Source organism: Equus asinus, chromosome 30 (genome assembly GCF_041296235.1).
Source record: "Equus asinus isolate D_3611 breed Donkey chromosome 30, EquAss-T2T_v2, whole genome shotgun sequence".
NCBI lineage: Eukaryota > Metazoa > Chordata > Mammalia > Perissodactyla > Equidae > Equus > Equus asinus.
In genome coordinates, this window is record NC_091819.1 from 14,864,263 (window position 1) to 14,877,884 (window position 13,622).

At 41.1% G+C, this 13,622-nt stretch overlaps 1 protein-coding gene across 23 annotated transcripts in view; it reads right to left on the minus strand.

Annotated features, from left to right (window-relative positions):
* Nucleotides 1-13,622, minus strand: part of ESRRG (estrogen related receptor gamma) — a 607,874-nt gene that overhangs the window by 533,583 nt on the left and 60,669 nt on the right. For 2 of the 23 annotated variants that reach the window (XM_070501507.1, XM_070501502.1), the window contains exon 1: nucleotides 5,014-5,120. The exons of the other annotated variants lie outside the window; for them this stretch is intronic. The gene's annotated coding sequence lies outside the window, so the exon portion shown is untranslated. Of the gene's footprint in view, nucleotides 1-5,013; nucleotides 5,121-13,622 lie in introns of those variants that run through there. 23 annotated transcript variants of the gene reach the window in all.

A 13,622-nucleotide genomic window follows, 5' to 3' on the forward strand; every position in this document is an offset into this window, starting at 1 on the left:
AACATCAGGAGATTCATTTGATTGATGTAGTTTTCTCTATTTGTGCTTTATTTGCAACAAAAATATGTTTTTTAAAAGAGTATGAGTTTCTCGCTGCCATCCAATCTCCTACTGAGAAGGCAATGCACAGTACATGGTTGAAGTGAGAAAGAATGCTAGGAAATGATGATTGAGGTCATATTGGGAAGGTCAACAAAAGTCTTTGCAGAATTATATTTAATTTAGAAGATAATGTAGATCCACTTAAAGGTTTTTATGAGTCCAGTGATTTCCCCTTTCCTCTGAACTTCTTAATGTTTCCATCACTTACTTGATTCTCATATTTGTATAATTAAGCGACAGCTAAAGAAAGATGATGCAAAATAAACCCTGGTCACGAAACTGTACCCTTATGTGGCTGAAGAGGGATGCACGGATGCTGTTAACATGGATAAACCCACCCTAACTTTGTTGATTGGGATTTAATAGAAACCTGCTCACTGTGTCATATATGTTAAGTTTATTCAGAGCATTTTGACTTCTCAAGCATCTAAATTACTCTGTTTCTCAGGGAATATGCTAGGACTCAAGAGGAAAAAGAGTCAACTTTGAGTTACAAAATCAAAACGACATTGAGCACCAGATAAAGAAACAGACAGACACAAGGGAATAAATATCTCTGGATATGCCGGAAAAATCAAAACAAATTCACAGATATCTTCTTGAGACGGTGGATAAGAAATCCCTTAGGAATCATTATTTTATACCCATTATTCTATTTTAAACTATATAAAACTTTGATGGCTAGGCTATTTTATTTAGTATGCTAAATATTTTTAGTGACCATAAAGAATAATCATAAGAGATTTTGTGGATTTGTTCTTTTTTCCCCAAAAGGTCTTAAGTTCTTCCGTTCCAAATTATCCATCCAGGGGGATTTTCAGGAGTTAATAACGTGTAAAATGCTCCTCGTTCAAGACAAAGACAAAAACGAAGCTTTTAAAATTGCCAGTGTCACAGTTAGGATAAAATGGCCTGCCAAACACCAGAGTGTAATTCAACCTCGTATTCCAAAAGCATGACTTCCTAGTTCTTTTAGAAATAGGTGGGGTGTTAAATTACAAATAAAGAACAAAATCTAACCACCACCACCAAAGAGATAATATAAATCAAAGCGGCTAAATGCATGTAAATAATTACCAAATGTAACAGGCTTGAGGGATACAAAGCTCCCAGAAGCCGGACCACTTTCATGCTACCAATTCAGAGGAAATAAAGGGGCTCACCCCACCCTTAAATATGGAATAAAAAGACAGTGGCACTGGACCGCAGAAGAGGCAAGCCCAAATTCACATAGGTTTTATTAAAAACAGTAAAAGGTCAGTCCTCTTCCCCCAAAGGAACGTCCAGGGCTTGTTGGAATTATTACTCCAAGATAGTTTCTTTATTAAATTCACTGTGCAGAAATAGAAGGACAAGGCCGGGGAGAAGTAGAAAGATACAGAAAGTCTCACTTCAGTCTAGCCACAAACTAAATTTAATGCAAGGAGCAAGGAATCAGCGTCCTCTTCACCGAATCTACAAACCAGACATATTTTCAATCCTAGAGTAAATCTTTAATGAATTAAGAAATTATGCCATTAAATCATCCACTAATGATCGATGTATCATCTTTGCTCTTTCCCCAAAATAAATTGAGTGACAGGCCAGGAATAACATTTGTAACAACCTCACTGCTAACCAAAGACATGAAATCACTATCTACTTTTTAACCTGTGTTTGCTTCTAGTTAAAATCAGGCGTTAGTTCGTGAATTAGTTTGAGCCAGTTTATAGATTGAGGACGGCCCAGCACTGCCTTGTTTAGCAAACATTTCTCAACCTGGGCGGTCACGGGGAAATCTCAAGCCCATGTTAAGTGCCAACTTAAAATGGATTCCCGAGACACCTCTGGCGTGTGAATTAATTCTATTTGTATTAATATTTGGAATGTCACGCAGGATGCCGCAGCTGGTTTTGCGTGATGCCCTGGAACGCTCTCCACGGCATTTTTATCATTAAAATGACCATGTTTTGAAAGCTGTGGCACACTGTGTGAGAGACTTTACAAGAATGAAACGGATGAAAAGCTGAAAATTTCTCCCCTGGTCTCTGCCTATTAAACATCCTGGCTTTTCAACAGCAGGCCACATTTTGGTGTCAAAGAACAGGGCACCGTATTCAATTTCAGTGCAGTGAGGGGTATGGGTAATCCTGTCTCTTTACATTTCAGATCACACCACTTGCAGAAAAGTCAACAGATCAGCTGCTCCAAAATAATGCCCACCACTCAGGAACATGAACACAAAACTACTCCTTGTAAGGAGGTGAAAAAAATTAAAGCCACACCTGATAGAGAAAATCTGTTCCCGAGAGCTACAATCAAAGGGGAGTGTCAGAGATTGAAGTCCTTCTCTCTGGAAAGCTTCTGCAAACTAGTGCTCCTGTTTTGCTGGAAACAGGGACAAGGCTGGTTTGGATCAGCAAAAACCGGATAGAGACAGATGCCTCCCTTCAGTCCACAGTCTCCAAGGTTTCTTAACATCAAACACTTTTACAGCTTAGAAATGAAAACATCACCTGGTTCGGGTTGTATTTCTTTCCCTTCCAGGCTTCTGGTGGAGATGTCAATAAAAATAATATGGCTACAGAGAAAGGAAGAACAATGAGAAGAAGGACAGGCTCAGCCTACTTAATCAACCCTTAACCAAGCAGGTACCTCTGTGACCGGCTCTGTTCTCTCTCAGTTGAGATCGAACAGCAGGATCTGTTTCAGGGGAATATCTGATGTGGGGCTTTGGGGTTTTCCATATTGTTACCCCTCCCCTCCTTCTTCCTCTTTAATGGGTTCTAGAAAAAGCATAGGAGATTGCAGTTTCAGCAGACAGGGAAAAGAGGGTTGATATGCTTTACATAGTTATTTTTATATTTAATCCAAGAGCAAGAGAAGACTAAGCGACTGAGCTGACTCTAAAAAGCATTTGAGGAAGTTGGCCAGTGAACAAGCCACCTCCCGCTGTCTCCTCCCGTGAAGTAACTGTATCCGGGGTCTAGAAGTGCTCATCAAAGATACCAACAGCCCAAGTAATTAAGTTAGTGCGCAAACCAGCTCCATGCTTTGAAGTGTGGACACAGTTGGTGTGCTAACCTTTCCCTCACCTGATAGGCTAAGCCTACAATCTCCTCACACATGTTAACAATCTTGTGACCTTTGGTCCATCCTCATTATCACATCATTTAGGTTACCCAACCATGTGGGGCCTACCATAAAAAGGACTGCTTATAAACTTGGAGAGGGAGCTATTAGACGTGAAGACGGACTCCATTAGGTAGAAGAGAACCTTCTTTTAGAGGAGCTAGAATTCTCCAGATTTAGCTATACCACTGTAAGAGAGAAAGAGCGTCACTGAGCGGGAAAGGCTATTGGCTAACCCAGTGCTCCTCAAACTCTGAAGTGAGTGAGGATCACATGAGCTGTTTCTAAAAATCCAAGTGACTGGATCCCACCCTCAAGAGAGTCTTATTCAAACCACTGGGCTAGAGGCATGGAACCTGCATGTTAATGAGTACAGAGACAATTCTAGATTTGTGTTCTTTGGATGACATACTTGAAGAAAGCTAAGTCCTAAGGCAAGTTTCTCCAGACTCCAGTAGTATATACGGTAATGTGTTCAGTAGTGTTACCACCAAACCCTGTACTCATTATATTTTGTGCTTTGTATATTTTACATCATTTAATCTTCATATATATTACATGTACATTAAATATAATACATATATATATACACACATATAATTTAATCCATTTTTACAGTCATGAAAACTGAGCAAGGTTAAGTAATTTGATCCAAGGCAAAGTCAGGCAGAGAACCTAGATCTGCTCCTACCAAATGGAACCAAAGAGGCACAGCCCCTCCTGATGTGGGTATAATTCACCCGCATTTCAGGTCCTTTCTCCAAAGAGGAAAACAGTTAGTGAGGCCAGGAGCTTGAGAGAAAGTTGAAGCTAACATGGGAAAATCTTAGATATCCTCCAAAGCATGGGCATTCCTGTAGACTTTATTGGAACTTGATGAACAAGGAAGTCCCTAGGAATTGCATGTAGGAATCAGCATTTAGGCACAGAGGAGCCCACTATGAATAAATGAATGATGGCTATCCTTCGAAACAGAAGGGGATGAATAACATGTGACTTGGGCCTCTTTCCATCCTACTGTCTACCCCTGTTATGCCAGTCTCTGTATAGAATCTCCAAACTTGAATGTATCCTTACTGTGTTCTATTTTGGGTTTTCAATGAAGAGGGCAACAAAGAAAAGGAAGAAGAGAGTAAGAAATGAAAGAAAACAAGAACTAGGGTGCCACCTTTCTCCAGCTCCAGTCCCATCCTTGGGGACTCCAGCTCCTTGACAGGAAGGCCTTTTATAGTTAGAAAAAGACAGAGGTGTTGCAACTGCTACTAGAAAGATAAATAGCCAAGGATCCATTAGTGCCCTATAAATTCTGCTGCTCACAACGCTGATATATTTCTAGTGATTTGTGATGTTTTCCTTTCCAGTTTTTGATGGCAACTGAGGTTTAATACAATAGACCAGTTGGGCAAAGGCAACAAGTCTAGCTATGACAAACTTAGTTCCCTAGACTCAAAACCCTCAGTAGATGTGAAAGCAGCAAATCTAGCTAACTTTCCCATTCCCACGGAAATCCACACCGGGAATATGATCTTCAGTGTGGCATTTCCAGGGGAAAATCCACTGTTAAGTGTGTTCTGGGAGAATCTCCCGTGGGGACTGGTTAGAGAAATTTTACCTATTTTTCTTTCAAACATGAGGTTTTAGTGGATCAAACCCACTCTGATGATGAAATTTAAAGGAAGCGCTTCATATCCCTTTGAAAACTCTGGAAACGAGACTCAAAGGACAGCCAACTAGACGGTGACCGCCACAGGTGTAAGCGACCACTTGGTGTTTACAAGGCTGAGAGCAGTGGATACTCACTGTCTGTCATTTACACAGAACCTGAAGACCAGTTCAGTCGAGAATGGCTACTGGAGATGAAAAGGCAGACAGGCATGGGGCCAGGTGCGGCACTGGCAAGCAGAGAGTTATAAAATCTTTCTCTTTTTCTCCCTGTAGAAGCAAATATAAACCTGCTTTATGATGGCAATCCTACTTTCCCAGAGAAGCACTTTTGCAATAATCGCACCATAGAATAAAAGCTTGAGCAACCAGGGGCATTTAGAAAAATAAAGCCTTCCTCTTTCCAGATATATTGTTGTCAGCGCTGCCATTGCTCTGTTCCTTACACTTGCTGCCAGGAGCTCACCTTATTCCTACAGACTCGAGTATCTGAAGTGTCTGTGCATTGGAGGACACAGTTGTGGTACCTCTTCAACAGAATTGCGTTGAGGATTAACTGAATTAGTATAAGGACAGATGCTTTGGACAGTGTCTGGTACCTGGTAAGCTCTATATAATTCGTAGCTATTGATATTGTTGGGATGGTGGTGGTTGTACGCAGTTCAATTAGCCACAACACATATTATATTCCAAATATTTTTTAAAGCAACCATGTGACTTGTTTGCATTCTTCATCTTTATTCTACATCCCATGAGGAAAATTCTAATCATATAATCAGCCATTTTAAAAAGATGAAAATAGGGAACAGCCCAGTGGTATAGTGGTTAAGTTTGTGCACTCCGCTTCAGCTGTCCTAGGTTCACAGGTTCGGATCCTGGGCATGGACCTAAGCACCATTCATCAAGCCATATTGTGGCAGTGTCCCACATGCAAAATAGAGGAAACCTGGCACAGATGTTAGCTCAGCAACAATCTTCCTCAAGCAAAAAGAGGAAGATTGGCAACAGATGTTAGCTCAGGGCCAATCTTCCTCACACACACAAAAAAATCTGAAAATATTTAAGTTACCTACATTCTCCCTCACCTTCTAAACTCCGGAAGAGTCTAGAGCAAGGGATCTCAATCTCAACACTGTTGACATTTTAGGCTGGATAAGTCTTTGTTGTGTAGGAGGCTGCCCTATGCATTGGATGATGTTTAGAAGCATCCCTGGTCTCTACTCACTATATGCCAAGAGCACACTCTTCCTGGTTGCAATGAACAAAAACACCTTCAAACACCGCCAAATGTCCCTTGGGGGGTGGCAGGAGGGTGCGAAAGTGCCCCTAGCTGAGAACCACGGGTCTAGAGTCATTTTGAAACAGACACGTAAGCTACAGACACAAGCTCTCTAAAATATGCCTCAGACGTAAGACAGTGTGCCCCACGGTGGATTTCACTTATTCCACAAATAGCATTTAACTAGCAGTGAAGTGAAACTCAAAGCCTGTCAGGGATAGGGAGCCGCTTAGCACTAACAAGCTATGGTGAGCAAAACAGTCCAAACTTCTTCACATATGCAAACTCAACATTTAATTTTCTGCAAGATTACCCACAATAATTACAAAGTTTCTATAAGACAGCCTTAAAGGCTTGGAACTATGAGATCCATAAGAATTGATCTTTTATCTTTTACCTTTGCTGTGTACTGTGTCTGTGTAAAATAGCAAATGAGTATAGGCAATATTTTCCTCTAGTTTTTAGAAGTATTAAAGTGAAACTTTACTAAAATTAAACTGATTATTAAATAATCTAATGAAGAGAAATATAGAGTAAACCGCTAGAGTACAAACAACATTGAGGTACCCCAAAGTCCCATTTTGCTTTGAAAAATGCATCTTTTAATTGAACATATTTATTGTCCATATGATGACTAATAGTTTGACATTCTAAAAGTAATGCTGAAATATTAGCTGGTAGCTGCTACTGGTTAATGATGGTTTGAGGGCAAAAAGCTGACGTCCAGATGACACTGGTTTGTTCACTCTGCCAGTCACATACAGTGCTTTTGAAGCATTAGCAATAGCTTGAATGGACTTTCTACCGGGAATCTATGGTCAAATGCTGACTAATGCCAGATCAACTTGAAGATTTCAGAGCCATTATAGAATACATAATTTCTCTGTCATAGTCTTAGAATTAAGCCCAGCCAAGAAATTCACCCTCCTACACAGAGCTGTCTTACAATCTCATTTACCCGATATTAGTAAAACAGAGCTCATATGAGAGAGAACATGCATTCACATCACCTTCTGATATCCACGTGACTTAGATGGTTTCGTTCCAAGGGTAAAAAAACACGACACTCATGTTTTTACTGAGTATCAGGCTAACATGGTTTTATCCTAAGGGTATTAATTGCTTTGATGAAGGAATGTGTACTGTCTAACCACACACTGGATGTTATTAGTTGTGCCTTCACTTTTAGGATGATGTTACTGACAAGGATTACTCTTCTATTACATGGTAAAGTGGGTGGGACTACACATGAACGCGGGCACTAAACTTGCACATACAAGGTCATTTCCCTTCTGCTTCGAGCTGCCTCAATTCCATCTTCTGAGAAGCACAGATTATATTTCCACTCTACTGCCTGGCCTCAGAAAGAGAGGAAAGCCTGAGGACTGGGTAGAGAGAGGTACTCTGCATCTTCTGTGAGCCTCCAAGCCTCCCCTTTCCTTCATTTTTCAGTTGAGGACAAAAATCAGAATCTTTGCACCACCGTGTCATCATAGATACCACACCCAGAGCAAGCTGTTTCTTCAACATTTCAGGGCTGTTTCTTCCCCTTCCTAATTTACTTCACACCCAGTCTTTAGTCCTACCCTGCACTGACCCTCTTCCAAGACTGGACTCTCTAAGAGGTGGAATCAATGAAGATCTAGATGTCAGAAGACCCAATTTCTAGTCTTCTGCTCTCTCTTTAACAAGCTCTATTACTCCGAACAAGCCACTTAATCTTGCTAAGTTAACTCAGCCGTAAAAAGGAGATGATAATTTGTGACTTCATAAACTTTCACTACACAAATAACACGTATTATTAGAAGAAATACTTAAATTTAGAGAAACAGTGGAAGGGAGTCATTCTGCATGTTATTTTAGTGGACACAGTAAGAAAACAATTATTTATCAACAAGCACAGTTATTATCAAGCAGCTTTGCTCAAAGCTAGTCAGATGGTTCCATGACCTTCTAAAGGAAAAAGAAGTAAGCCATCACTTTGTCCCCCTTGCAATGCTTCCTCTCTACCTCCATCATTTAAACACTGAAAAGTGGAGGCCAGCCGGGTGGCACAGCGGTTAAGTTGGGCACGTTCCACTTCTCGCTGACCTGGGGTTCGCTGGTTTGGATCCTGGGTGCGAACATGGCACTGCTTGGCATGCCATGCTGTGGTAGGCATCCCACATTTAAAATAGAGGAAGATGGGCACGGATGTTAGCTCAGGGCCAGTCTTCCTCAGCAAAAAGAGGAGGATTGGTGGCAGATGTTAGCTCAGGGCTAATGTTCCTCAAAAACAAAACAAAACAAAAAACCAAAAAATAAATAAACACTGAAAAGTGTAACTGGCAGTTACCATTATTTTTTCCAAGAAGGATGTTGAGGGCCTTTGCCTAGTGGCTTAACTTCAGGGATCCTGCTTAAGCTGATTTAAGAAGGTGGTCTGGCTTGGCACTAAGCTTGAAAACGACAAGAGTTTCCCATTCCCCTCTTCCAACTCTGCCTTGGCCTGCATCTCAGGTCTCACACAACAGTTTGGTACACCCCTCTTCTCCTGGTCCCCCGTACTTCCCCAAACCCATATCTTCCAAACAAACAGGCAGAGCAGGAGGTATCTCTCAGAAGGGAACTCCATCTGCTCCACGAACAGAGTGCCAGTCCGACATATCGTGGGAGCAGCAGGCAACTGTCTGGGGAAGACACCACAGCGTCTGGTGGACCCTAGGAGGCTAAAACACAAGAAGGCACAGGATTCTTTCCCGTGTCCAGCCTGGATTCTAGGGAAAAAAGAATGTTGTAAACCACAGCCCTTATGTCATTCCTTAAAGATCAGATGATGGTATTCCAGACTTGCAGGCAAGTGCAAAACCTGCATGAAAGGGTAGTCCTCTATTTCTGGTTCCCGGAAAGGCCCTCAATAGTATGGCAGGAGTGACTCTCCTGCATCCATGTGTCCCCAAGTTCTCAGAAGTTGACTAAATGATAACGACACCAATTAGAAGGGATCATCATGGTAAAGAGAAATTATCTTTTTCTAGAGGGCCAAAAACCAGAGAATGACTTTCATATCTGCCAAAGTTGTTATGATCTTAGGGAAATAATTTAACCTGTGTATAACTCAGTTTCTTCCTCTGTAAAATTGGGAAGAAAAGGTGACTTCTTTAGCTCACAAGACTTTTTTTTTTAATTAATTCAATAAGGAAGGTAAAAACTACTTTTAAATAAAAAGTATTAAATATTATTAAACATCTAATCTCCTACATATAGATTAACGTATGCCTATATTTGCAAAAGCACAACAGGACTTTAGAAAATCCCCAATGTTGATATCTGAAAAAGCGAAAAGATGGTTCTAACATTATTTGTCCCCATGTCAATATACCCGTACTTCTTTCTCTCCATGTGTCTATATCTTTGTATGATGTCACAAATGGTAGCATACTGTAGTTGAAGAAAGCTCTGGATTTAAAGGTAAAACACCATAGTGTAAATCCCGCATCCATTATTTCTAGTTGTGTTGCCCTGTCTAAGGGGAGGATGATGATCCTAGACCATCAGAACTGCTTGAATGTTAAATGAGAGGCCTCTCTCTCTCTCATTCAATCCCGATCTCTAGCCTCCCTCCCCCACCACTTTCTCCTTTTCCTCCTCTTCCTCCTTCTCCTCCTCATTATTCTCCTTTTCCACCTCCGACTCTTATCCTTTCCTGTCCATAAGATAGAATTAAGTTATATTTCTAGATTTTCTAAGTAAGTAACTAAATTAAATTGCTTGTTACCATGATCATCTTCCATGTTTCTGATTTGAGTCTTCTGAATGCCCTAGAATAAATCCATTTCATGATTCTTGGGTCTCTCTTTCATTCCAGAAAATACACCTTTCCCACCACCTCTGCAAATGGTCTCTAACTTAAGGAGGCCATGCAGGGAAGACACGCAGGGATGATTATAAGTTTGAGGGTGGCTCTGTCATTCTCCTGCTAGGCAAGTTCTGTCAGCTTTTGGAGGCTCAATGTTCTCATTTATAAGATGGGGGTAACACTATCTCATAAGAGTAATGGGAGAATTAAATCAATTAAGATACCATATAAAGCACATGAGAGGATGCCCGGTTAAATGGTAAATGCACAATAAAGATCAGCTTTTACAATGTGAAAGATAAACATAAGTTTTACGTATTGATGACACCATGGCTCACATTAATAATGGCAATCTTGAGAGAGAATCTCAAGATAGGTTGCTGCCCTACCGAACAGCTGGAAGACAGAAACCTCCAAAAATTGCTAACGCTTACTGAGGACTTTCTGTGTGCCAGACACTTTTCCTAGTACTTTACAGGGGTTAACTCATTCATAATCGTATGAAGTGGGTACCATTGTTATTCCAATGAAAGATGAGGGAATAGAGGCTTAGGTTCAGGTATTTCCCTAGGTCATCACAGCTAGGGAGTGGGTTGATCCAGAGTTCAAACCCATAGTCTAGGTCCAGAGCTGTGATATAAAGCATCTTTCAAAATATAGTTCCCTCAAGAAAGATGGCATCTTCTAGACCAACTGGTATGTTGCTAGTAATTTGTTACCAGTAATAAAGTCCTCATGTCTGCCGATTATTTTCTTTTTAATTTAAATGAGTGTGCAGGCACTTATAATGGCACAGTTCTTATTCACCAACATTCTGATTTCCCTTCTAACGTAGGAAAGAAAACAGTGCAATTCAAACTAAGGCTCTGGGAACTGCTTGTAGCCCTGGGCTCATCTGTGGTACATGCACATCACACCACCTGCAGCAGCATCTTTGTCATCACCACCACCACCGTTATCATCACCACCATCATATTACTACTTATTGATCACTTTATGCCAGGCATGTGGTAACTCTTCACATAAGTTTTGTTTTGTATGTGTGTGTGTGCATGCACATGTGAGAGGAAGATTGGCCCTGAGTTAACATCTGTTACCAATCTTCCTCTTTTCACTTGAGGAAGATTGTTGCCAAGCTAACATCTGTGCCAACCTTCCTCTATTTTATGTGGGATGCTGCCACAGTGTGGCTTGATGAGTGGTGCTAGGTCCATGCCTAGGATCCAAACCCGCAAATCCCAGGCCACCAAAGCAGAGCGTGCGAACTTAACCACTACACAACCGGGCTGGCGCACATACATTTTCTTTATGTGTACAAGAGAAGAAAATATTGAAAGCCATTGAGCTACACCACTCCAGATGCGTACTTAAAAGCCTTGTCTCATAATCCAACCATACATGACTCCACCACCGACCTTGAAAAGGGAAGAGGAATGGCAATAACATTTACTGATATCTATCTTGTGTCAAGCACTGGAGTAGGCACTTCACATATGTAATCTTACTTCATGCTCACAATAAGCCTAAAATACAAGCCTTATATTTATTTCTTAGTTATATTTATTGATTAGTTATTTTAATCTCAATTTTACAGTGAAGGGAACCACAGGTCAGAATGGTTCAGTATCTTTCCCAAGGATCACAGAGTTCATAAATTATGGCTTCAGGGTTAGAACCAGACCTATAGGATACTTTTCAGCAATCCTTTGAGGAGAGTCTTACCATTTCCTAAGCCGGATTTTTTCCACTGTGATATAAACTCTCTCTTTTGCAGTCTATTCACTAGAAGGTAGGAGCTTTCAAAAGAGTGCTGGCTTAGGAAGCACAAATCCCAAGTTCAAGCCCTAGTTTTACACATAAGTTGTGTGACTTTGGACGTGTTCTCCATCCATATAAATGAATAGTTTCCAGCTTTAATTTCTACACTCTGATCTCCTTAGAAATAGATAGCAGATACCCACTGTCACCCCTATGCTATCAATTCTATTCACAGGCTTTCTCTCTGCCCTTGGAAGAGAAGATTATGGGGAAAGGCCCACTGCCTTAGTGTGCCTATTGACCAGACTATCAGACAAGGGTGGTTAAGGAGAAGGTTGGCTGGGAAGTGTGAGAAAGTCATCCACCTTACAGCTGTCCAGGCCTGAACAATACCATGGATAAACAAGAGACCCTCTCTAGAGAGTTCTGCTGGCACCTTGTCTTCATTCCTTTCTGAAAAAAAAAATCGTATCCTTGTGAAGAATGTATTGCCTTCCACATGTAACTGCCAAAAACCCAACTGTACGCAAAATCCATCTGACAAAATCCTTTAACTGCTTTGATTCAGTTCTTAAAGGAGATTAGTTGTCGGGAGGTCACAGAGAAGCCATCCTACTGCACGTTGCAGCTTGGGGTTTCAAAGCTTTCACTACTAAGGGAATCTCCGTGCTCGATGCCCCTTCCCTCCATGCCGCTTAATCAATGAATCAACAAATAGTTACTGAGCAAGGCTTCCCTGGGGTCTGCAGGTCACTTCAGACGTGCCTCTCCAGTTCAATAGCAGGAAAAAGAAAAGCAGATTTTTCTGACTCCTCTTAAAGTTTCCATTTATAAAACCAGGGCCGACATAAAAAGACCGTGGGTCTCCTGTCCCTGTTTTCCTCTTCCCTGAACCCCTCTGGTTCACAAAGGAAAAGAAAACACTATATAGCTGAGAGAATATATAAGAGCTAAAAGGAAGGAAGAAAGGAAGGCTAGAAGGAAGGAGGGAAGGGATGAAGGAAGAGAGGAAAAAAGGAAATAAGGAAGAACGGGAGGGAGGTAGGAAAGGAAGAAGGGAGGGAGGAAAGAAGGAAGGAGGGAGAGAGGAAGAAAGGAAGGATAGGAAGGAAGGCAGGAAAGAAGGGAGGAAGGAAGGAAGGAAGAAAGGATGGAAGGGTGGAAGGTAGGAGGGAAGGAGGGAAGGGAGGAAGGAAGGAAAGAGGGGAGGGGGAGAGAAGGAGAGAAGGAAGGAGGGAGGAGGGAAGGGAAGAAGAGATGAAAGGAAGGAAGGAAGGAAGGGAGGAAGGAAGGAGAGAGAGAATCAGATGCTTAGATTTCAAAGGTGGAAGGACATAGCAAACCTGGAGACCATCCTCTCAAGAAATGTCTCTTTGGTCGCATATAACTTCCATGTTTACTAGCCTGTTAATTATCACTGCTCTTTAGCATATATGATAGTCTTTGAGAACAACCAGTAATCACTAGTTTTAAGCTTTTAGGATTGATGTCATTACGGATGTCTTAGACCTTTAAGTGTCCCTCTGCTCTCAACTCGAACAATAGGATTATAGATGAAATGTGCATGTTGCCTCAATACCCACAGTATCAGAATTCCCAAATACAAAAAAACTTATTTTTCCTAAATAATCTGCATGAAAATGAAAAAATATACAGTAATAAAATACTACTTTTGGCTTTTAGTATATGTTATATAAAACACTACATTATGCTAGAAATTGAATGGCCATCTCCCAGGCAATGACAAGTGACTGCAGTGGACAAATGTCACTGGAACAGAACCAACCTAGGATGTGAATATTGTCTTTCTCTAACCTAACCCTTAGAAGCAGGATTCTACTTAACTGTATGTTTCCTCAATCAGAAATGACA